We start from the raw sequence: 23,966 nt of genomic DNA, 5'->3' as shown, positions 1-23,966 counted from the left end.
TATATATATATATATATATATATTCACTGAAAAAACCATAGGTTATAGACCATATATAGTTAGGAATTGGCATTTACAAAACCTTGAAAATTCACTGAAAAAACCATAGGTTTTAGGCCATATATAGTTAGGCATTAGCATTTACAAAACCTTATTTTACTCGCACAAAACCATAGAAATTCGCATATATAGTTAGATGCAATAACTATATGTCGCGCACCTGCAACCCACTGCTGATGATGTCACATATTACATCATTCATGACATGGTCAGTGACATCACTGATGACATCTCAAATGACATCACTGATGACATCACTGATGACAACATCCAGTGACTGTATGTTTCTGAAAAATTAAAATATGTCTTACATATTGAAGAATGAGTGGATGTATAAGTGTCTGGATGAAGGATTTAGTAGGTGCGTGACTGACTGAGTGAGTGAATAAATGTGTCTTACTGAATGCATGGATTAGTGACTAAACTGTCTGAAAGTGTGCATCAATATGTCTGTTGTTGTGCAAACTGCTGCATGGTTTGATCAGTAGCTATATGAGTGGCTATATGGGTTATTGATTGGTTGCCCAAGTATTTGTATGGAAGACTGAGTGTGTGTGTGGCTGGCTGGGAGGTGTGTGACTCTGTGCACATCAATGTGTACTTGTATCAGTAATTGTATAAGAGAGTAAGTATGTGTTAGTATATGTTTGAATAAATAAGGTGTTCTGTGTTTAACTGTATAGATGAGGAAATCGAAGTGTGATTGATTATTTACAGGACTGACTAGGTGTGTGAATAACTCTATGGATGAATGGCAGTGTTTGAGTGTCTGCATAGGTGTATGAGTGCATATGATAGTGTTGTAATAATGAGTGACTGTATGCATGAGTGATTGTATGGGTGAATGAGTGAATGTGTGTGTAGACGTAGGAATCAGTGAGTGCGTATGTAGTAACTGGTATTGGTGTGTCAATGGTTCAAAAAATGAAACTCTGTATTTAACACTGGGTGTAACAGAGGTTATTTTAGAGTGTGAGGAGGTGCATTGTAATATCACATCAATTATATCATCAGTGACGGACGTGATTATTGATGTCAAATGAGATGTCATCAGTGATGTGATCAGTGATGTCAATTGAGATGTCATCAGTGATGTCATCAGTAATGTCATTTGAGATATCATCAGTGATGTCATCAGTGATGTCATTTGAGATGTCATCAGTGATGTCATCAGTGATGTCATTTGAGATGTCATCAGTGATGTCACTGACCATGTCATGAATGATGTAATATGTGACATCATCAGCAGTGGGTTGCGGGTGCGCGATATATAGTTATTGCATCTAACTATATATGCGAATTTCTATGGTTTTGTGCGAGTAAAATAAGGTTTTGTAAATGCTAATCCCTAACTATATATGGCCTAAAACCTATGGTTTTTTCAGTGAAGTTTCAAGGTTTTGTAAATGCTAATTCCTAACTATATATGGTCTATAACCTATGGTTTTTTCAGTGAATTTCAATGGTTTTTTAATAGCAAATATCAAAAGCTGTCAAATGTGAAGTACGTGATAGGTAAAAACATTTTCGTGTTAATGCACGCTGATGTGCTTTGAACGCTGCCCCCCCTCTTTTCTCTTAGTAGTACTCTCTCTTTGCAGATAGTGAAGGGTAGTTAACGCAGGCCTTTGCCCCCGTTGTAATCCGTCGTGCCTGCTTGTCTCTCCATTTGATTGATTGTTATCCAAGCATTTACTGTTTTAGAATTGATTCTCTTTGGTTCATTCTCTATTTACAAACAAGCACAGAGTCGCAATACTCTGTTTAGTCTTTGCAGATAGTGAAAAATCGTGTAAAAAAACAAAAGTAATCGAGCAAAATCAGTAGGCCACTAATGGGATCTCTTTTTGACCTCGCTAAAATAGAAACATTAGGAACAACCCTTCATGAGAAGTACGAAACTAGTGAGATGAACTGAGCTCCACACCATGATGGCTGCAAGACAGCTCGGCTCCGCCACCCACCCCGCCCAAAATAACGATAAACTCTATGCAAATATTATAAATATATACAACACACCAGCAAAGTAACAGGGTAAAACATTTTATTAAATAACTATTTACATAACTATTTTATACTTTTTGTTGCCTGATCCGGCTAGCTCAATCGATCGAGCATGAAACTCATGCACTCTGATAGCAAGCGTTGCTGCTGATGCTATGCAGACAAAAACTGGTTTTCAGTTTGTACATTCTTCAAGATTTTTCCATCCAAGGCTGGTTGAGAGTTTGTAGAACGATGGCTTCAGATTTTCAACATACGGTGTGGTGGCGCGGACTGGCAGGGGGCGCTTGGCTCCTGCCCCCTCCCCAAGTCGTGTTGCCCTGGTGTGGCCTAAGATCGCCCCCGACATAGACGGCCGGCTCCCGAGGTCCGGCGGCACTTTTTGCCTTTTGATGACTCTTCCATTCTGGACCTTGTCCCACAATCCGTTTGACCTGAAGACACGCTGTATGGGGCGCCCCTTTACCGTTTCAGTTGCCATTCCGCCCGCTTTTGCTACACTGTGCCTCTTCCGCCATTCAGCTGTTTACCGCCCGCTCTTGCGACTACAGCGTCTCGCTCACCATGTAGTTGCGTTGCTCCCGCTCTTGCGATGCAGCGATAGGCGGCTGCCACAGGACTCTCAAAATGGCGGCCGGCTCTTCAGATTTGGGCGTGGTCCACTAAAATGGCCCTGGGACACCTTGGAACTCGGACGCTTGTCTGCTAGGGCTTGGGCCCCATTCTCGAAAGCGTCCCCTCAGCCTTGAAGATTCTACAAAAGTTTTGGGGGCCCCCGACTCCCGCAGGCTTCTGGTGGGGAGCGGCTGCCATGATTGCTCGTGGAATGGCCACGACTGAGCTACGAGATGGTGGTGCTCTCATGCTGACGCCAGCTTCAGTCTGAAACATCCAGAAACACTGTAGACTACCAATTCGATCAGTTCCGGTAGCGCCCCAACGTGACCCGGTAGAGAAGAACTTGCCCTCCCCTCTTTGACTGATGGTTCTTGTTGCCTGTCCCTTCTGTTGTCATTTAACAGAACTTTTTAGACTGCTGAAAGGGGTTGTGTTCCGACCGCTGGTTGGTGGAGACATTTTGACTATATTCTGGACCTACGTTGTCGCGTAATGCGTTATATGACACGCCGCGTTAGCGCACCCGGAAGTGCTCCGGTGCGCGAAGCGCAGCTTCCCGGAAGCGATCCGGGGCGCGGGGCGCGGCGCGCAGCGCGTAACGTAAGCATAACAGGTCATGTGACTTGTTATTAAAACTTTTCATTGGTTCATTTTACTTTTGTTATTCTAATGATAAAAGGCTTGGTCATATGACCTAAAAATTACGCTTTTTATTGGTTTCGAACATTATTTTTTCTTAAACATATATGTTATAATGTTCCAGGCTAATGTACTTTCCCGGAAAATTTACAACTGTCCTGCAAGTAAAATATATTCCTTTTTCTAGAAAAAGGGCGTTTCTTCGTCCCATGATGGAGCCGTTGAGCAAAAGAGGCTCGGCCTGCTGTCTTAGTCGCCGATATGCCTGACTATCAGATTCTTATTGATCACTTTATGTTGCAGGAGTAGAAAACACAACAGCCCTTGACCATTTATCTTTACTGCGTTCCTGCGTATTATACCTTTTATCCGTCATGTAATTGGACTGCTTTATTTCACTTGCCTTTTACTGATTCGAAAACAGTGACTAAAATTAAAAACTTTACCAATGTAAATACTACTACCATGTTTTGTTTTAAAAACCTTTATTGTGAAAATGTCAGTATACAAATACGGGCCTATAACCACGTGGGCCGGCCATGGAGCAAACTGGAATCGTATATGATGAGGAGACATTTACACTGTAGAGGAACGTAACGAGCGGGCCATTAGGTTGCAAGAACTAAGGTGTCTAACAGTTGCGGAATCGGTGGACGTACATTTTGTAATTAAAATACGACAGGGCCACTTACAATAAAATTATCTAGATATACATTTGCGGGCAAGTCCCATGGGTGACGTTAATTCGAACTTTCAATAGTACAGTAATCAATAACACATCAGAACTTAATATCAATAGGGATGTCGAAATATTCAATCAATTCTCGTCCCCGCCTGCCATGTGCTTCAAAACTGCATACGTATCTCGTGATATCAAGGTTGTGCAACCAGTACACAACAAGGAGTTACGAGTCCGATTTATACCGGCGCCATTTTGGGCAAGGCCGGGCAGGTCCAGGATATAGTCAAAATGTCTCCACCAACCAGCGGTCGGACCAGAACCCCTTTCGGCAGTCAAAAAAGGTTCAGTTGAATGACAACAGAAGAGATAGGCAACAAGAACCATCAGTCAAAAGAGGGGAGGGCAAGATCTGAAGCCATTGTTCTACAAACTCTCAACCAGCCTTGGATGGAAAAATCCTGAAGAATGTACAAACTGAAAACCAGTTTTTGTCTGTATAGCATCAGCAGCAATGCTTGAGTCAGCTTTGTGTGAAGCCGCCATTTTGATTCAATCAATAGCGTCCCCCTGCACACATTCAGGGACCTGGTCGTGTCTTCAGGTCAAACGGATTGTGGGACAAGATGCAGAAAGGAAAAGGAAAAAAGTTCCGCCGGACCCCGGGAGCCGGCCGCCTATGTCATGGGCGATCTTTGGCCACACCAGGGCAATAGTGAAACTGCAGCAGGTGCAAATAAGCTTCAGACAGTGTTACAAGCGCTGCTCAGAACTCTCAACTATGACACCACCTCGGTGCCATCCGGATCTTGGCGCCTTGTGCTGGTTCCGGCCTATTCACACATGGGTCCGCTACTGACACCACCTCACAGGCCAACGGGGCACCCCACGCCGACTTTCGGCGCAGCATTGTAGGATGGCCACACCAGTGCGGCAACTTGCTGGACACCACCTCGGTGCCATCCAGATCTCGGCGCGTTGTGCTGCCTTCGGCCTATTGTAGCCGCAAGTGCGGACGCAACTCAGCTGGATAGCGAGTGAAACACCAAGTGGCGCCCCACTGCAGCCGAGGAGCCTCCATCTTGGGGGCGACGCACACCACCTCGGTGCCATCCAGATCTCGGCGCGTTGTGCTTCCTTCGGCCTACTGTAGCCGCAAGTGCGGACGCAACTCAGCTGGATAGCGAGTGAAACACCAAGGGGCGCCCCACTGCAGCCGAGGAGCCTCCATCTTGGGGGCGACGCACAGCATCACATTGCTTTCCAATGCAGTCAGATCCTCAAACAGCCCCCACTGACTGACGCGACCTCACAGGCCAACGGGGCACCCCACGCCGACTTTCGGCGCAGCATTGTAGGATGGCCACACCAGTGCGGCAACTTGCTGGACACCACCTCGGTGCCATCCGGATCTTGGCGCGTTGTGCTGCCTTCGGCCTATTCGCACATCGGTCCGCTACTGACGCCGCCTCACGTGCCAATGGATTTTCTACACTTTTTATAGCCCTATGCCGCATAACAGGTCATGTGACTTGTTTATAAAACTTTTCATTGGTTCATTTTACTTTTGGTTTCCTAATGATGGAAGGCTTGATCATATGACCTAAAAATAACACTTTTCATTGGATTAAAACATTTTTTTTTCCCAAACGATGAAAGCCCCACCTTGTTTCTGGATGTTTCAGACTGAAGCTGGCGTCAGCATGACAGCACCACCATCTCGTGGCTCCGTCGTGGTCATTCCGCGAGCAATCATGGCAGCCGCTCCCCACCGGAAGCCTGCAGGAGTCGGGGGCCCCCAAGACTTTTGTAGAATCTTCAAGGCTCAGGGGACGCTTTCGAGAATGGGGTCCAAGACCTAGCAGACAAGCGTCCGAGTTCCAAGGTGTCCCAGGGCCATTTTAGTGGACCAGGCCCAAATCCGAAGAGCCGTCCGCCATTTTAAGAGTCCTGTGACAGCCGCCTATCGCTGCACCGCAAGAGTGGGCGCAACTCAACTACATGGTGAGCGAGACGCTGTAGCCGCAAGAGCGGGCTATAAACAGCTAAATGGCGGATGAGGCACAGTGTAGCAAAAGCGGGCGGAATGGCATCTGAAACGGTAAAGGGGCGCCCCACTACAGCAGACGAGCCTCCACCTGGGGAGGCCCGTTCACGCCGCCTCCACAAAACCCCCCCATCCCTCGGGGCGCCCCACGCCGTTTTTCGGAGCAGCATTGTAGGATACCAAAACCAGTGCAGCAACTTACTGGACATCACCTGGGTCTCATCCACATCTCAGCGCGTTCTGCTGCCTTGGGACTATTCGCACAACAGACCGCTACTGACGAGGCCTCCCCCCGCACCCCCCGGGACGCCCCACGCCGTTTTTTGGAGCTGTATTGTAGGATACCAAAACCAGTGCGGCACCCAGGTAACATCACCTGGGTGCCGTCCAGAACTCAGCACGTTGTGCTGCCTTGGGACTATTCGCACAAAACACAGCTACTGACCATTGTTGCTTCTTTTTTCAAAAAAATGTTTAAATGTATTTACTGTTTTTGTTGCGTTGTATATATTTATAAGTTATTAAAGTGTTATAATCATACTACTTTGTTGGAGTGCTATATATTTTTACTGTGACACATAATTGTAAAAACTTTGATGTACAAAGAGGCATCCCTGGAATCTTCCGCTTCAGGCTCGGACCCACACACCCTCACAGTGAGAATCCCCTCCCCAAGCACAATACAGGATGGTTATCAGATAGTAGGAACGCGTGTGGTGTGACGGATCTCATCGGGTGGGGTCCTTGATCTACTGTAACTCCTTTGAAGAGGAGTGATTCTCTACAGCTGGGGCCATAAACTACATCTGCAGGGCTAGGTGATAGCCTGGGACCGGCCTGGACAATCGGACACAGAGGAAGAGGAGTGTCAGAGGGTGCGGTAGTGAATAGGGTGAAAGGGAGGTGTCGGGCGGGCACAGGGTGTGATACTCAGAGAAGAACAGCGCAGATGGGAGGAGGTTTCTGGCCCATGCATGAGAGAGAGAGCGGGGGTGACCAGTGCGTGGGGGAGATGCTTGCGAGGGTGGGGAACCATGCTGAGGATCGGCGGCGTGCAGAGAGTGGGTCTGGTCAAGGCATCTAAAATGGCTGCCGTGCACGACAAAAGTGTGGCATTGGAAAAAAAGCAAGATGGCGCACACAATGTTCATCAATACGGATTAATTTATAACAATTATTTTTAACAATATATTTACTCGCAGTGTCAAAATGGCGATCAACACTTCCTAAATTCCTTCGAATCGAACGTTAACAGAAGTCAAGCGGCAAAAAAAAAAAAAACCCTCACGCGCAACCGCTGGAAGACAAGTATCAACATATATGAGCCTCCTCAACCACCCTCAGAAAACATAGGGGGTCAGGATACGTCTCCCATACCCCCTTATACCCAATACTCACATTGCTTTTCCTCCATCTAGTAATTCAATTAAATCGAAACACAAAATGGTGAATTCATGTTTCGCTACCACTTTGCGACCCGGTTCGCAAACCGAGAAGCGCTTCTACCGCGAAAAATCTATTTTTTATTATTTGCCCCACGGGACCCTTTAATAACCCCAACATCATTCCTAGGGGGTCAAGAGGGGTCTACCTTGCCCCCTTTCATTAAATTTCCCCTTCGTTTTTCTCCTCCTCTTGTCTCTCGATCCTACCGAGAGACAAGATGGCGGCCGCACCGGACTGTTTAGAATGTTGACAGACACCGGAGAGCCAATCAGCTTCGCTACGCAAAGCTCCATTACGCGAAAAGTACGCGATCTGGAGCGCTATCTGGGACGCTGTCACAGATATATCTGTTTTTTTAAACGTTAATTTCTCAAAATCCACTGGAACACATATATTGAGACCCAGCAAATGCACATCGGGCTAACAGTCCCTATAATTTTGCCAAGTTTCGTGTAAATCCATTCAGCCGTTCAAGCTAAAAGTGAGGCCAAAGGCCCTATGGAAAAATGAATGGGAAAAAACGGGCTGCTCAGAAACAAAATGTGCCATTTTCTTGAAAATTTCAGCCGATTCCGTCCACAAACGCCAAAGTTATTAGACATAGAATTTTCAAAAGTTCCATAGAGAAAAAATCCTCATATGGCAGTGGCTCAGGGGAAAATGACCTCCCCAGATGGCCAGGACGCCGGCCAGGAGTTCCGACGGTTAGAGCGGTGCTTCATTTTCCCCTGAGCCACTGCCAGGTGGGGTGAGGCCATCTGACCTTACATGTTGAGTGATTTGCACAGACTGTAAGGACACCCGGAACATACAGGTGACTGTATGCACTTGTTTGTGTTTCTAGGGTGTAACTTTTTTCACTTGGTGAAGTAGCATTTATCTTAGTTTTGGTCCTGAAGAAAGCAATGACAAAATCTGTCCTTTACTGCTGAAACTAGTCGACCATATTGACCTGAGGCTGTCTACATAAACAGACAGTCAGCGGGTGCACTATTTTTAACATTGGTATGGTAAGCACAAATGAAATAAATCTTTGCCTGGTGCTTATTCTAAACCAATTTTAAATCCACTTCTCTTGGTTTTTTTTCCCCTCACACCTTCTTTTGCACTGCACACCCCAGTCCCATCCTTTCTACCACTCACCTACATCGAGTGGTATACCACACTGTTGTCTCTTTACTCTAGTGAGGATACCCCCTACCACCGGATTGACCTCCTAGGAGAGTACCAATAATCTCTGACGGGTGGTACGGATAAAATCCCAAATGATGAAGGGCGGATCCGAATGGTGACTGATGGGTATTTTTCCTCATCCACGGAGAGCTCTCTGTGACGTAACCTGGGGGTAAGGGTGAGTTCTTGTTTGGTTTTTTGTGTTTATGGGCACTTTTACCTGAGACCCTCTGGTACCTCTGTTGTTTATTGGTGGCCCACTACTCCTGGGAGGGCCCCTGGTGTCGGACTGCTCCAACCTCCCTGCTTGAGTGGTCTTGTGTGGACTAAAGAGTCCCTGAGGTTTCTTGCTCTTCCATGCAGAAACATGGAATTTGGTAGGTTAAAGGTACCACTGTTCAGAATCTTCAATTCTTATTGATTATTTTGCTGACCTTTTCAGATGCAGCTTTGAATGTTTTGAAGCAGATTTGGCAATTTCTCTGTGGGATGGTAAAAAAATATGGTGTAATTTGTGTCTTGTTCCGCAAAAAATCGACCTCTTTTTTAGTTATCCAGTCTTTAGCCAGTGCTTGCTCTGTAATTCTATCACTTTTTCTACTCAACTCCTCTGTGGGATTCACTTTCAAATGTTCATAGTTTCTTCCATCATTCAGGAGATGGTGGCTTGAACTAAATTTCCCCTCCCTTCTTTGCTGGTTTGATAACAAAAGTGTTCTCTGTTCTCAGTTCCTCTATTGCTAATCGTTCTTCTCTAGTTATGTTATGAAAGGTTTTAATCAGGGTGGGATCAATTGCCCCTAATTTTTTCATTATTGCCTTCTCGAAAGCTTGTACTTCCACTGGTACTGTGCTGGGTGAGGTGTGAAGGTAGATCTAAGTTTTAGTCCAGTATCTCCCCAGTCCGGTTCACTTACTGGTGTCCCTTCCTTCAAAGAAACTCTGAGTTTAATTTTCTTCATAAACTCATTGACCTCACAATATAGTTTAAACAGATGCTGTGTGTACATAACCTAACCTCTTCTCCAGTACTTTTGTCTGTGGTTCTGTCAGTGTTTTCCTCAAGAGGTTTATGATGAGACTGTTCGCCTGCTCGGGCCCGGTTGATTTTCCTTCAACATGCTCCTTGTTACCACTCCTTGGGTCCCAGTTGAACTGCCCATTGTACTTGGCTTTTATCTCCCACTGCCCTGTTTTTCTGGCAGCCCTGGCCTCCACCTAAAAATGGCCTCCTTTGTATGGTGGTGGGCCCTAAAGATAAGGTGGCGGGTGCTTTGGTGGAATATTATGCGCCCCCCAGCCTCTTCCTTGTCCATGGCCATATGCATTGCTCCTGTGTCCTCCTCATCTTTCATGGTCTCATCACTATCCCCACTGTTGGTATCTGAATTCACTGATCTTTCATCTGACAAATCAGTGTCGGGTCCAGACAAGGGAATTACCCTGTGTGTTTTTGTAGTCAGCCCTTATGTAAGAATACACCTGCTCATATCAAAACCTACTGTAATCTTTCTTCAGTTTCTCAAATTTGGTTTGTTTAAATATTGCCTGAAAATCTGCCTTACTCTTGTTCAGATCCTCCAGGCTCTTTTTAATACAAGACAATGACTGGTAATATCTCAATCAATTCTATGTCGTTACAACGACTTCCCCAACAACGACTTCCCTTACAACGAGGTTTAAACCACGACCTCGTCTAAACCACGATTTTTTTTATCACGCATTCCTTTACCTCGTTTTTTTCGGTGAAGGAATGTGTTTTTAAAAAAATGCTTTCTAACTAGTATTGCGATCCCCCCACCTCTTTAAAACGATTTTCACACACCTTAAAGTCAAACACGATCACCCACACACCCTATATACTAACCCCAACCCCTACAAACAAATCCCGAAGCCTCCCAACCCCTGTATTTTATCTCCTAACACTGTGCCCTCTTAAAGCAAATTCCGTCATTCTAAAAATAAACATGATTAACCTCAAACCCTATTAACTAAACCCCAACCCCTTAAATCTAACCCAAAACCCTCCACCAACTGTAAATTAACCTTTCTTACCAATTTCTTTGCGACCCTACTCTGAACTCGCGATGGGAGGAAAGATCAGTATTCAAAATTGCGCAGCGGCTGTCTCTTTCTTCTTTGTACATTGTTTTCACCAGCCATTTATTTCGGATCTAACTGTCTGATCTGTTTGGCACAGTGGTGTTCATATGATGCTTGCATAGCAGGGCGCTTCTCATCAGGCAGTGTATTGGGGGCAGTGCAGATGGATACATAACTTTCATGCATGTAAGTTAGTCCACACGCTAACACAGCAGGCATGTTCATATGAGACGGTGCAGTGCGACCTATTGGGCAACAGTGTTTGGTGATTCCAATTGTTTAATTTCGGGAGGTTTACACAAAACGGGGAAGTTCTCCATACACGGAAATAGAGCAGGCAGTTTCTTCCTGATCAACGACGGAAGCGGAACTCCGTCTCGCCTGAACATTAGACCGAATCTGCCTTTACAACGCACATGCGTGGTTAAGGTTGAGTCGTTGTTCAGGCAAATCATTCTTCCGCTTTCGTTATTGCGGAACTCGTTGTTCCAGAGTCGTTGTTCAGGATGTTTCGCATCTCAATCTAATATCAATGGTGTGTATTTCTGCTTGGAGCTCATCCGAGAGGTGGCTAGCTGTCTTGATTTTTAGGATGAGCTAATCCCTCAAAGAGTGCCATGATATTAGCAACCAGTCCATTTTAAAGGCTTGGTCATGTTAAAAAATAAAAGGCTCATTCCTCACTATCAGCCCCTGTGGTGCAGCATTCACTCGTAGAAAAGCAATCTGGGATTTTTTGCGGTAGGTCAGAGAGTTGTGGTGTTTAACTTTTTTTTAGACAATTACTTTTTACATGCTTTGCACGTACATGATAAACTCAGAAAGTGTTCTGACTGCAAGCACATTTCTTCATAAGTATTTTATGATGGCACTTGTACACTCTGTTCAAGGCTACAACAACACACAGCACGCTGCCCTTGAGTTTTGTTGACCATTTGGAGACAGCTCTGAATCATAAAGACAAACACACACATCAACATTGCACCTCTGACAGCATGCGAATGGAACCAGGATTATATTTTTTAAACTGTCTCTGATCCAAGTTCCTAAGAGGAGCACTTCGACAGATTATTCTGGAGCGTTCGCTCATGAATGAGATCCAGCCCTGCTGACTCCAGCCCCTATTCTGCAGCCTATTCTACACTAGACTGACTTCCTGATACATCACACATAAGTAATGGGGAGTTAGGCAGCTCCAAGCGATCTGGCAGAATCATTCTTACGATGCTCTCGATAGTATAGATAGTGTTAGGTTAGAGTATCATTATGATATATGTTCGGATCACTGAAAAAAGTATAGAATACAAAAATATTGACGAAAAAAATATCGAAGTAAAAATATAGAAAGACAAAATATCGAAATCCTTTCTACAAACAGGTAAGTACAAAAATATCAAATCAAAAATATAGAAAAAATATATACTTAGTAAAAATATCGAATTTATTCAAATAACTTAAAATTAATTTAAAATTAACGAAATAATAACTATAATTAATTAAAACATACTTAAAAATACTTAACTTAAAAATTATTAAATAATTAATTTAAGTTAAAAAAAATAAAAATACAACTTGATTTTTAACACATATATATATATATATATTAACATATTATTAATTAAAAATATACAATATTTTTACTGTAGCATAGCAAGAGGTTAAAATTTACTATTACCACTCCAGCAACTGCAACAGTAGGGTAAACATTGGATAGCGTAGGGTAAAAATTACTATTCCCACTTCAGAGAGTGCAACAGTAGGGAAAGCGCTGGATAGCGTAGGGGTAAAAATTACTATTCCCACTTCAGAGGGTGCAACAGTAGGGAAAGCGTTGGATAGCATAGGGGTACAAATTACTATTCCCACTCCAGAGGGTGCAACAGTAGGGAAAGCGTTGGATAGCGTAGGGGTAACATTTACTATTCCAACTCCAGAGGGTGCAACAGTAGGGAAAGCGTTGGATAGCGTAGGGGTAACAATTACTATTCCCACTCCGGAGAGTGCAACAGTAGGGAAAGCATTGGATAGCGTAGGGGTAAAAATGACTATTCCCACTCCAGAGGGTGCAACAGTAGGGAAAGCGTTGGATAGCGTAGGGGTAAAAATACAAAATATTTACCAATTACCAATTAATTAAAAATAAATTAAAAATCAATACCAATAAAAAAATTAAAATGATTCATTTAATAACAATTAAATTACTTCCCACCCTATTCCCCAATAAACACACAACCCACTACAGGAATTCTTTTTTATTAAAATTAACATAATTATCAATTAACCAATTAATAAAAATGAATTACCAAAAAAAAATTAATTAATTAACAATTAAAAATTAATTAACAATTAATTCTAAAAGAACACCAATGAATAAATTAACACATTTAATTAATTACAATTAAATTACTTCCCACCCTATTCCCCTATAAACCCACAACCCGCTACGGAAAATAAATTAATCAAATTAACATAATTATCAATTAATCAATTAAGAAAAATGTATTACCAATTAAAAATTAATTACCAATTAATAATAATTAATCACAAATTAATAATTAATTAGCAATTAATTCAAAATAAATACCAATAATTAAATTAACACATTTAATTAATTACAGTTAAATTAGTTCCCACCCTATTCCCCTACAAACCCACAACCGACTACAGAATTAAATTACACAAAAATTAAATAAGACAAAGAAATACACTTAAATAAAATCGATATTATTAAATATTCGATATATCTTAATTACTATATTATATACTTCAATATTTTAACTTTCTATATTTTAAAAATCGATATTAAATTACTGACCTTCAAAACAATATTTTTTACCACTATATTCTGTCCATTCGATATTTTGTCCATTCTATATGTTTACTTTAATATTTGTGCCATTCAATATTTTTCAGTCGATATTATGTCTGTATACCATATGTTCATGTGTTCATATAATCACTGCAAAGTTATAATGGTTGAAGTATTCATCTTTTTCACCATTCTTATAATGCTGATAACAATGCTTTGTTTCCTTCTACTTATAATTGCAGCTCATGTTTTTTTACACAAGAATACAATCGCTTCAATAAAAAATTGAAATGCTAATTAGTGTATTTCTAGTGACTCTCTTTGGGTATGCCTGAGTAATAACAAAAGGGTAGGTCTGTTTCCACAATTTCCTTGAGGGAATTAGAGTGGTCATCTTCTGAGGTTGCAGTCACCATCTGGTACCCTCTCAGGTTAGGGGTCCAGGTGGGGCACTTTCAGCAAGTCATGAATTGGGCTAATATACTCTGAGTATTTGAGTGGACTCAGTCCTCATATTTTGACATTTATATTGTCCAGAAGCACAGTCCTCTTTAATTAGTAGGACCCTTATACCAAGAGTATCACAGTCTTTTGTATCTAGTCTGTATCCATGCTGCTGGCACATTCCAAGGGTGCCACTGCTGCTAAAATACATTTTACTTCTCCCACTGGGAAAGTTAGGCCTGTGATTTCCACCATTTCTTAATAAGGTTGTATTACCAACAAGCACCAACAGTGTGCGGTGGGAACAATGTTTTTTTAGAAATGTAGTCCTAATGTTATAACCCCACTGCTGTGTACTGTCCAAACTTTATATCAACATCAGTCCAGCAATGTGGCTAGCTCGGCAACAAATAGAGTGCACTGAAAAAGATACATCTTGAGGCTGAGAAACAGTGGCGAAGAGCCTGAGATGTGGGCATCATGTGATCAATGGTTCCAAGATGTAGGCGCTCTCTGGCCATTGGTTACGGATATGATGGAGCTAGCAAGAATATTGACTGGTACCTCATGGCTTATCCCATTGGTGTCATCGAGGTAGGACAGGATAAAGGCAAAAGTGGCTTTAAGACTGAGGCTTTGGGAAAATGTGTGAAGGGTCCTCATAATGAAGCGGGCAATTTGAGTATCCCATTCATAGGTGAGTATGGTTAGAGTCCTTGATTATCCCAAGTCCCTGATTTTGTTGGTGATGGAAGGTGGGGGTTATAAATCATGGGGCTAGATGATGGTGGGATGGTAGGAGACCCACTTACCACAGATGAGGACTTCTGTTTTGCATGACTTGAGAAATACATTTTTGTGATCCTGCCAACCATTCACTACAGGAAAGCAATGGCCTAGAGCACAGGAATTCCGGTTTCTTGAATTTTCCAACTGCAGGATGGACTAAGTGTCATTGGTGTAGTTTTAGCACAACAATTTAGAGGAACTAATGCTTTCTAGAATGGTGAAGAGTTAGGAATGGAAATGAAATTATGTGCTGATAGATCCTTGTGGGCAGCCTGTTTCAAACGTGTATGGAGAGAGTATGAATGGAGGGATGGTTATTATTTGAGATTTTCCAGTGAGCAGTATGAGATTCACTTCAGGACAGAACCTTGGATTTCGAGGTCATTGAGTTTCTGTAGCAAGGTGGGATGATGGACTACATCAACTGCTAATGAAAAGCTCTGTAATAGCAGGGAGGTCTTTCTTGTCAGCAGTGGACATGAGAATGAGGAATAGTTCATACCTCAGCCTCCTTCCAGTCCAGTTTTATTGTCTGACAGTATTTTGCTTTCCTCAAGTGGTTGGAGACCTCTGTGAAAGCTGACCTCTCGATGAGATTGCCCAAAAAGGGTTAGAGGAGATCGGTCAGATGTTGGCAGGGTAAGTCAGATCAAAGTCTTGTACATTTGTAAATGGGTTTATGTGAATGTCTCAGTTGTAAGGGAAGAAGCCAGAGGAGAGGGAGAGGTTGATGATCCTTTTGGCTTTGCAGTGCTATCATGGTTGAAAAGACGATGAACTAGATTAGAAGAATGGTATTTGATGGAGAGATGACAAGGTAACATTTTATGTCGTTGTTTTTAGCGGACAGTATGTTAAATTCAGGAACCGGGAGTCTAAGCAAGGGTGCTGGATTATGGGTGTTTGAGGCTCAGTTGTTTATTTGCTGGCCTTATAAAGTCTATAAAGTTGCTGGGGGTCTAATTCATTGTTCCTATTGAAGGTCTTTTTCTAGATACTTTCCGGTCTCTAAATTAAGCCTTTATGCTGTTTTTGAACTAGCCTGTCTTGCTTCAAATTCCTCTGGGGCTGGCGGTTTTGATACGGATGAGAATGTCTAAGCCGGTGGTTAACCAGTCTCTGAACTGCTATGGTCAATATGGTTGGGAAATATGGCCTTGAATTGGCAAGAAGTGACTGGAGGGCTAAGAGGCTGACTTTCTCCAGTGATAAGAAAAGGGTTTTGATTTTTGAAGCAGTAGTAATCTCTCCAGACTTACATTTAGAGATATGCTGGGGGAGCAAGGTTCAATAATTAAAACAACAACACAGTTAAAAGAATAAAGAATGTAAATGCAATAATGAATATACCTGACAATACAGTGCAACTGGTATCTCTACTATTTGTTAATTTGCAACCCTGAAGGTCCCTTTTGTTTTCCTTTTTTAGATGACTAAGAGGCTCCTAATGCATGCCCCTTGAGGGTGACCTAGATGGCCCTAAGAAAAGACCACACCTTTTGCCTTAAGTAGTGGTTCCCCATAGACCCCTAGACCATGTCCTAGCTGGGTTATGCTAATTGTGGAGATTCTGGACAGCCCAGATCCACAAGGGGAGCTGCCTACAGTTCTCACCTGGGGAACTGGAGTCAAGAGGACTGTGGTGATGATGGACCTTTAATGTATGCATACATATTTTTAAGTATAATATTCTAAACATTAACATGCAGCTCTCGCTGGTCTGACCCTTCACAAACATTAATGTGAATGAATTATTATGAGACAGAGATCATTACTTTTTATACCTAATTTAGAGTTACCCATAGATGGTTGCAAATAAATGTCATACCATACAAATTAACTTTGCAAGATGGGTGAAAAGTATTTGCCACAGAAAGAAATCCCATCTTATTGCTCTTCATTTGTTTACACAGTCTGGAGGAAATCAATAAAGCTTTGCACCAAAGTCTGCGGAGGGTTCACCTGAGGCCCTGCCTAGGAGCTACCCCAATTTCCTCACTGATGATAGAAAACTGGTCCAGCATGATTGGCTGGTGTCTGAGCTATAAAGATGCATTTGTGCTGACTGGACATTGGTATGCTAGCAACTGCACACCTCTGTGTTTATAAAAAATGGAGCTGCACTACATCTCACTGAATGGCTTCTGAACATGGACTCATCCTTACTGAACACTCTACACAGTGAGAAACATGAGTGGTGCCTACTTCCTATTAGGTGAGACTGAGCCAAGGCCTTGCTGAAGGTCTGCTTGCATGCCCTACTTCTGCCCTTTCCCACCATGGAAGTTCCACTCCATCCTCAAGGAATCCTCCAGATACAGAGAGCATTACGGAGACCAGAGTTTGGGGATCCCACAACAAGGAATGAAGGTGGCTGGTGTGCATTATTTCTTGACAACATGAGCTGTTCGCAAACATCTGCTCAGTCGCACACCCCACACCAGTGATAAAGACAGGTTCCCGAGAGATTAACTTAAAGAATTTAGTTGAAATGGTGGTTACTTAGGGCCGGATTTAGATCTTGGCAGATGGTTTACTGTGTCAAAACGGTGAAGGAAATCTTGTCCGTTGAAATATAAATCCCATTATATCCTAGGGGATATAAATATTGGAGGACGGATTATCTGTCACCGTTGTGACAGAGTAACCCATCCACCAAGATCTAAATCAGGCCCCTAGTCAGTGAAGCACATACCTCTTTGTACCACGTTGTTTCTTTTTTATACGTTTCCCTTCTCTGCTTTTTCACCAGTCATCTCAGTAGAATAGCATGTGATTTGTTAGCCAGCCAGCTCCCGGGACCCTTACAGTACACTCAGAACCCCCCCCCCCCCCGAGTTCCTGACCTTTTACCTGTGGACCCATTGGTATAGTGCCATCTCATACCCACATTCATGCACAAACTCTGCGCTACTGTCCTTTTGCTTTACAGATACAGCTCATACTTTTATGGCTTTTTTTTTGCACTTCATTGCCTTAGATTAATGCTTACAGATGTGTACGTCTGCCAAGCCCATTACAGTAGCTTAAGTAGTACCTAGTATCTGTGATGCCTTGTCACATGTGCTCACCTCTACTTCTGGTCCTTGGCATTATTGGCTGCCCCTTCCCCTCTTAATCAGGGCACTGCCACTCAAGATGTCATCCCCACTGGCATCACAAGAGTCATACTGTAGGACCTGTACCTTTTTGCAAGGTCATCTCAAAACATTTTGCCTACTTCCTCATATTTTTTCTGACCAGTTTTTGTTGACTTTAGGACTCTGGGCACTTTACTACTGCTAGTCAGTGCTTAAGTGCCTATGCTCTTTGTGTAAAATTACGATTGTGATTGGTTTTCAAGGAGTGGCATATTTGATTTACTGATAAGTCCCCAATAAAGTGTTTTCTGTGTGCCCAGAGCCTAAAAATGAAATGCTAATAGTGGGCCTGCAGCACTGGCTGTGCCACCCACATAAGTAGCCCTGCAATCATGCCTCAGGTCTGCCACAGCAGAGTCTGCAAGTGCAGTTTTAAACTGCCATGTCGACCTGGCAGGTGCACCCACTTGCCAGGCCCTGACATTCCATTTTTCATTACATAATTCATTGACACCAAAAAAGTCATTAGTTGGAAACCTAAATCAAAACAGTGCTTATGTGATTGCCAATTTGCAGCATGCACTAGTGTGATGCAATTGCTCACAAATTTTTGAATTCATTATATTATGACATTCTACCAAGAAGAAGGACTGCTGTGTACTTCACACTCTGTTGAACTGGCTATGCAGGACTCCTGCTTTGCAGTGATGATCTGCTGCCTGATGTCTTCTTGGCTGGGTGAGAAGGACTGCACCTGCATTTCTTGACCCCAGAAACCAGAGTGACTCCAAGGGCTAGTTGTCTGGCCTCTTGATCTGAAGCCTCAGGGACATAACAGGCTTCCAAACCCTGTATCTGGACTCTGGCCCTGGTGAGTCTACCTTGCAAAGTAATGCCCCCCCCCCAGTCCTGGACCCTTGAAAGTGGACCTAAGGAGCTTTCCATCAGAACCAATGCATCTTTGTGTTGTTTGGTTTTGTTTTATTCATTATAGTAAAATCTATATATCTGATATGATGTGGGAGGTTTTTGTCTGGTGTTTGCATAGTTTTATTGTTTGATGTGTTGCACAAATACTTTACACACTGCCTCTAAGTTAATCCTGACTGCTCTGCGCCTAGCTACCAAAGGGTGAGCACAGGTTAATTTAGGATTTGCCTGCCCCTTACACTGACTAGGATTGTGGTTGCTGCTTGACCAGGGCGTACACCCCAGCCAACCCACAACCCAGTTTCTAAAACTATCATATTGTGTGACATTAGTATAGTCCTTAGTATTGTGTTGTGCATTGGGCACTGTCTATTTCATTTCATCCTATTTATGCTTTATATATATTTAACGTGTGAATTAGTAAGAATGTTGTATACACACGATCCTTTGCTGTACATTTATACATTATTATTGTTAGGAAGTGGGTTTTTGATTGAGGGGGTAATACACCTTCGTAAAGCAAGAATAGCAATCCTAGTCAGGGTGAATCACAAAGTCACTAAATTAATCTGTGCATAACACTCTAGTAAGTTTACACAAATGTAGTGAGGCTTAACTTGAGGCAGTGTGTAAGGTATTTATGCAGCACTTAGAGAGTAATAAAGTGAAAACACAACATAAGAGAAACCCTCACACCACTTTTGGAAAAATAGAGTAAAATGTAATACATTATTTGGCACCAAAACCACAAAAATTCAATTAGCTGAACCAGAGTTATGTATTTTTTATGTTTTTAGCAAAACCTAGTGCTTAAAAGATCAAATTGCCAACCATGGACAGCTAGTTGTGTGAGACTGGGGCAAAATTGAAAATTATGGTCAACCACGATGGAGCGCCATTTGGATACAAGAAGTGAATTGGGGATGGTCTTTGCTTACCTTCAAATTAAAAAGACATTTTGAAGAAAAATGGCTGACAAGGTAATGTTCTGGGTAAGGGAGCCGGATGTGTTTGAAAAGGTGGTGTATTCATCTGTGGACCCTCTGTACGAAGTTGCAGTGATGATTTCTACATTCAGACTTTGTCACCTTTAGGGAACTTAAAAACCTCGAGCGGGATGAAGCTCCAGGCTGAAGCTGACAAGTGCTCATTAAGGCCAGATGCCTCTTCTACTAGGAGCTGCTAAACAGGATTTGCTGCTGTGGACAAGAACATAGTGAGATCTACTGTGAATTCAGGCCAACCAGCGATGCACCTTGGGCAGATCAGTGAACAGGTAAGTACTAGTCTCATGAGCACCTTAGGAGGAAGATGGCAGCCGGCTAAGAGGTCCGGTCGGGAGCTTCATGCTCGCTACAGACTAAACCCACGAAAAACTCTCACCTAATCATCACAAAAACCACAAACCGCATTTGGCAAGGGAGGAACATAAATATGGACTCCGGAGCATAAAATAAAAATACTAGTTAGAGAAACCTCAAAATGCAAAGCCCCTTACCTCGTAGTCCAGCAGGAGGTAACTCGGGCGGAGCCGCGGTGAAAGTCGCTCTGCACTGCGCACTAAGGACGTACTCTGGGCTATGGGCGGCCGCATCAGAGGCGAGCAGAGGCTGCAGGAGGGCCCCCGGGAGAATCTCCATCCTGTTCCGGGGCAAGAGTGGTAGCGCGACCGCTGCTACCAACACAAGCACTGCTGTGTCTGCCGAGACACGAACGAAGGTCACGGACAGCTCACCCTTCCAGTTCCGGGGGAGAAGGGGAAGCGCGATCACCCCTGCAGTCAAGATTTCAGCCGAGGCTGGCAACGGGAAAACAGAAAAAGCAGGAAGACACAGGGGCACAACTACATCGACTACAGCGGCACCAGAGGCTAATACTGAGGAAATTATCCCCTTATTGCCCCCGGTGAAGTTGAGGATCCTTGGTGGCCCCAGAGAACGGCGAAATTCAGCGGGACCGGACTGGAGGACGACACACTCGCCTATGAACAAGGTACCTGGTGGGGGGGTGGAGAAGGAGTTGCTTTACTTGATTTACTTGAAGGTTGCAGAGGGAGCAAGCAAACAACGGAGGGAAAGGAGGTAAAGGCTGCAGCCCCGTATACACTTTGGGAGTTGAGGAGGGGTGGGGAAACCCAAATCCCCCAATCGGTCCTAATTTAGTAGAAGCAGCAGAACCCGAACAGGGCAATAACATAAGATCAAGCTACTGCCTTAGGAACAGACAGTTCCTCAAACACAGCTTACTCCCTCCTATAAAGCAGAGTGTGGCCCCTAGAAGCACAAAAAGGAATCCCAAAGGGAATCCGAATTTAGAACTTCAAACTCTTAAAATAAAAGGCAAATCAATAAAGGGGAAAGACCTGGGGAAAGGTCAGACAGAACAAAATATCAGAGTAACCCCCTCTCTAAGGTCTGCCTTTAAGGTACAACAGCAAGTCCAAGCCCAGGGAATGCAGGGTAACCATCCTGCACTGCAAGAAAAAAGCAAACTTTCACCCCTTTTAGTATTTAACGCGGACTCCACCACAAACACAAACTCCCTCCCCGGAGCTGAGCATAGCACCTCACCAGCAGGCGATAACAGTTTTGATATGAACAAAGAGAAAGAGACGGCTACACACCCACAAGCTGAGATATCCGGAGGCTCCACTATGGCAAGATCTGCTGAATCCACAGCAGCACAAACAGTAAGCAACATGGTGGAAGAGCAACCTGCCCTTAGCCAAACAGAGAAGTTCATGGCAAAGATGCTGGGAGAAATAAGAGAGAAATTTGCAGTATCGGAGGCCGATGAAAGCAAGATTCAGCAAGTGTGCGAGACGCTTGACCGCAAATTAAATGCACTAGGGGAAAGAGTTACAGTGGTGGAAGCAGAAGTAGAAGTTCTCATAGAAAAGTGGAGACTAACCAAAAGGAAATCAGAACATTAAGAGACAGCGACAAAACCATGAAAGAGAAACTCGAATCGTTAGAAAACCAGGCAAGAAGAAACAATTTGAGAATCCTAAACGTTCCAGAGAATCTGGAAGGGACAGACATCAAAAAATTCATAGTGTCACTCCTTGAAGAATACTTCCCCTGGGCTAAAGAGGCGGATCTGGTAGAAGACATACAGAGGGCACACTGCAAAATAAAGAGAGGAAAACACCAAGGAAATTTGTAATTAATTTTAAAACATACAACCTGAAAGAAAGAATCTTAAGTTAGGCCTTGAGGAAAGGTACTTTCAATAAAGACGATTGGTCTTTCAGAATCCGCTCAGATATGTTTAAAGCTACCCAGGACAGGCAATGGGAATTGGGACAGCACATGCAGGAACTAAAATCTAGTGCAGATGAAGTTCCCTGCAGCTCTGAGGATCATGTGGAGGAACAAAATGTACAACATAAGGGACCCCAAGGAGGTCGAAAATTTTCTGGAGCAAATTAAGGCTCAATTGCGGACTGCAACATGAAATAAGAAAGGTGAAGTATTCGAATTAGGCGAAGTATGGAGCTCGAAAAGGGTGAAGAATACAGCCCAAAAAGAAGAAGGGAAGCTTCCTCAGGGTGGGTAACGGTAAATTTCTCCCCCCAAAAAAGCACAAATACAAAACAAAAAGAGAACACGGGTGGGGAGCAAACTAGGGAAAAAATCAGACAAAATGTCCTCTCCAAGGAAAACAATAGGAGTCTACGGGGCCTGTAAATACGAACACATTCATGCGTTTCCCAGAGATAACATAGGAAGATGAAGACAAACTCCAAAGAATTTAGTATACTCTCTTGGAACGTCAATGGTCTTAGAACCATCAATAGAAGGAGGAGGATCCTTGAATATCTAAAGTCAATAGACAGCGAGATCATCATATTGCAGGAGACCCACCTTCTAAAATCAGAGTGGGATCAAATAATGAAAAATCTGAGCTGGGTCGATGCCTATGTATGCACTAACCAAGATTGTAATATTAAGGGCATAGCAATAATTTTTAAAAAATCGCTCAAAGTCAAGATAGAATACACAGATGTGGACAACAAAGGAAGATGGACAATAGCTAGAGTAAGAATATTTGATAAGATATTCACTGTAGCAGGCTACTATGGTCCAAATACAGACGACCCAACCCCCCTTCAAAAACTATATACACAGCTCCTATCAGCAACTTCCCCAATAGTGCTAGGGGGAGACTATAACATAATCACAGATCCTAAAGTAGATAGATCCCCTCCAGGAAGACAAGAAAATCTACCAAAAATGAGGGAGTGGCTAGGACACTTCAGAAAAGATTTGGATCTGATGGATATGTGGAAAGAGAAAGGTGACAAAACACAGGCCTCACCTTTCACAATAAACAATCAGGTCACAAATCAAGAATTGACTACTTCTTAATAAATAGGAGTCTACTAGGAAATGTCAGGAGAATAGAGCACCTGCCGGCTCACCTGTTGGACCATTCATCAGTCCAACTTACAATGCAAACGACAAAAAAAATTCACAAATCAGATGGACTGTTGATCGCTCCATACTATTAGATCCATAGTTAATAGAAGAACTTAGGACAGAGACAGACAACTTCTTCAAGAATAATAAACTTGGGACCTCGAAACAAATCACCTGGGACACTTACAAGGCAGTAACCAGAGGGAAGTTGTTAAGCATGGTGGTATATAGATCAAAAGTTATAAAGCAAGAAATAAGAGACTTGGAGAACGATATAAAACAACTCGATATACAAATAGCAGCAGAGCATACAACAACCACTAAAGAAGAGCTAGAAAAAGGAAAGGCAAAAACAAAAAGAAACACTTACAGACATTCTTGAGAGTAAAGTGAGGAGGAAATGGGAAGCTAGTAAACTATTGAACCATGAATATGGAGAAGGATGCGGCAAAATGCTGGCGTGGAAAATAAGGACTGACCAAACTAGAAACAAAGTATCCAGCAATCAGCAGCACAATCAAATAGAACCAAGCTCTGAGGACACAATAATAATGCAGGAATTCACAAAATTATTTTCCAATCTATACAATGAAGAAACAAATCCTTCTGAGGAACAGCTGGGAAAATATCTAGATGACCAGCCTCTTCCATCATTATCGGAAGAAGAAAAAGAAGAACTGAATGCAGAAATCACAAATGAAGAAGTAGGAGACGTGATAAGAGG

Source organism: Lissotriton vulgaris, chromosome 8 (genome assembly GCF_964263255.1).
Source record: "Lissotriton vulgaris chromosome 8, aLisVul1.2, whole genome shotgun sequence".
Lineage (NCBI taxonomy): Eukaryota > Metazoa > Chordata > Amphibia > Caudata > Salamandridae > Lissotriton > Lissotriton vulgaris.
The sequence above is the reverse complement of the archived record's forward strand: the minus strand, read 5'-3'. Positions refer to the sequence as shown.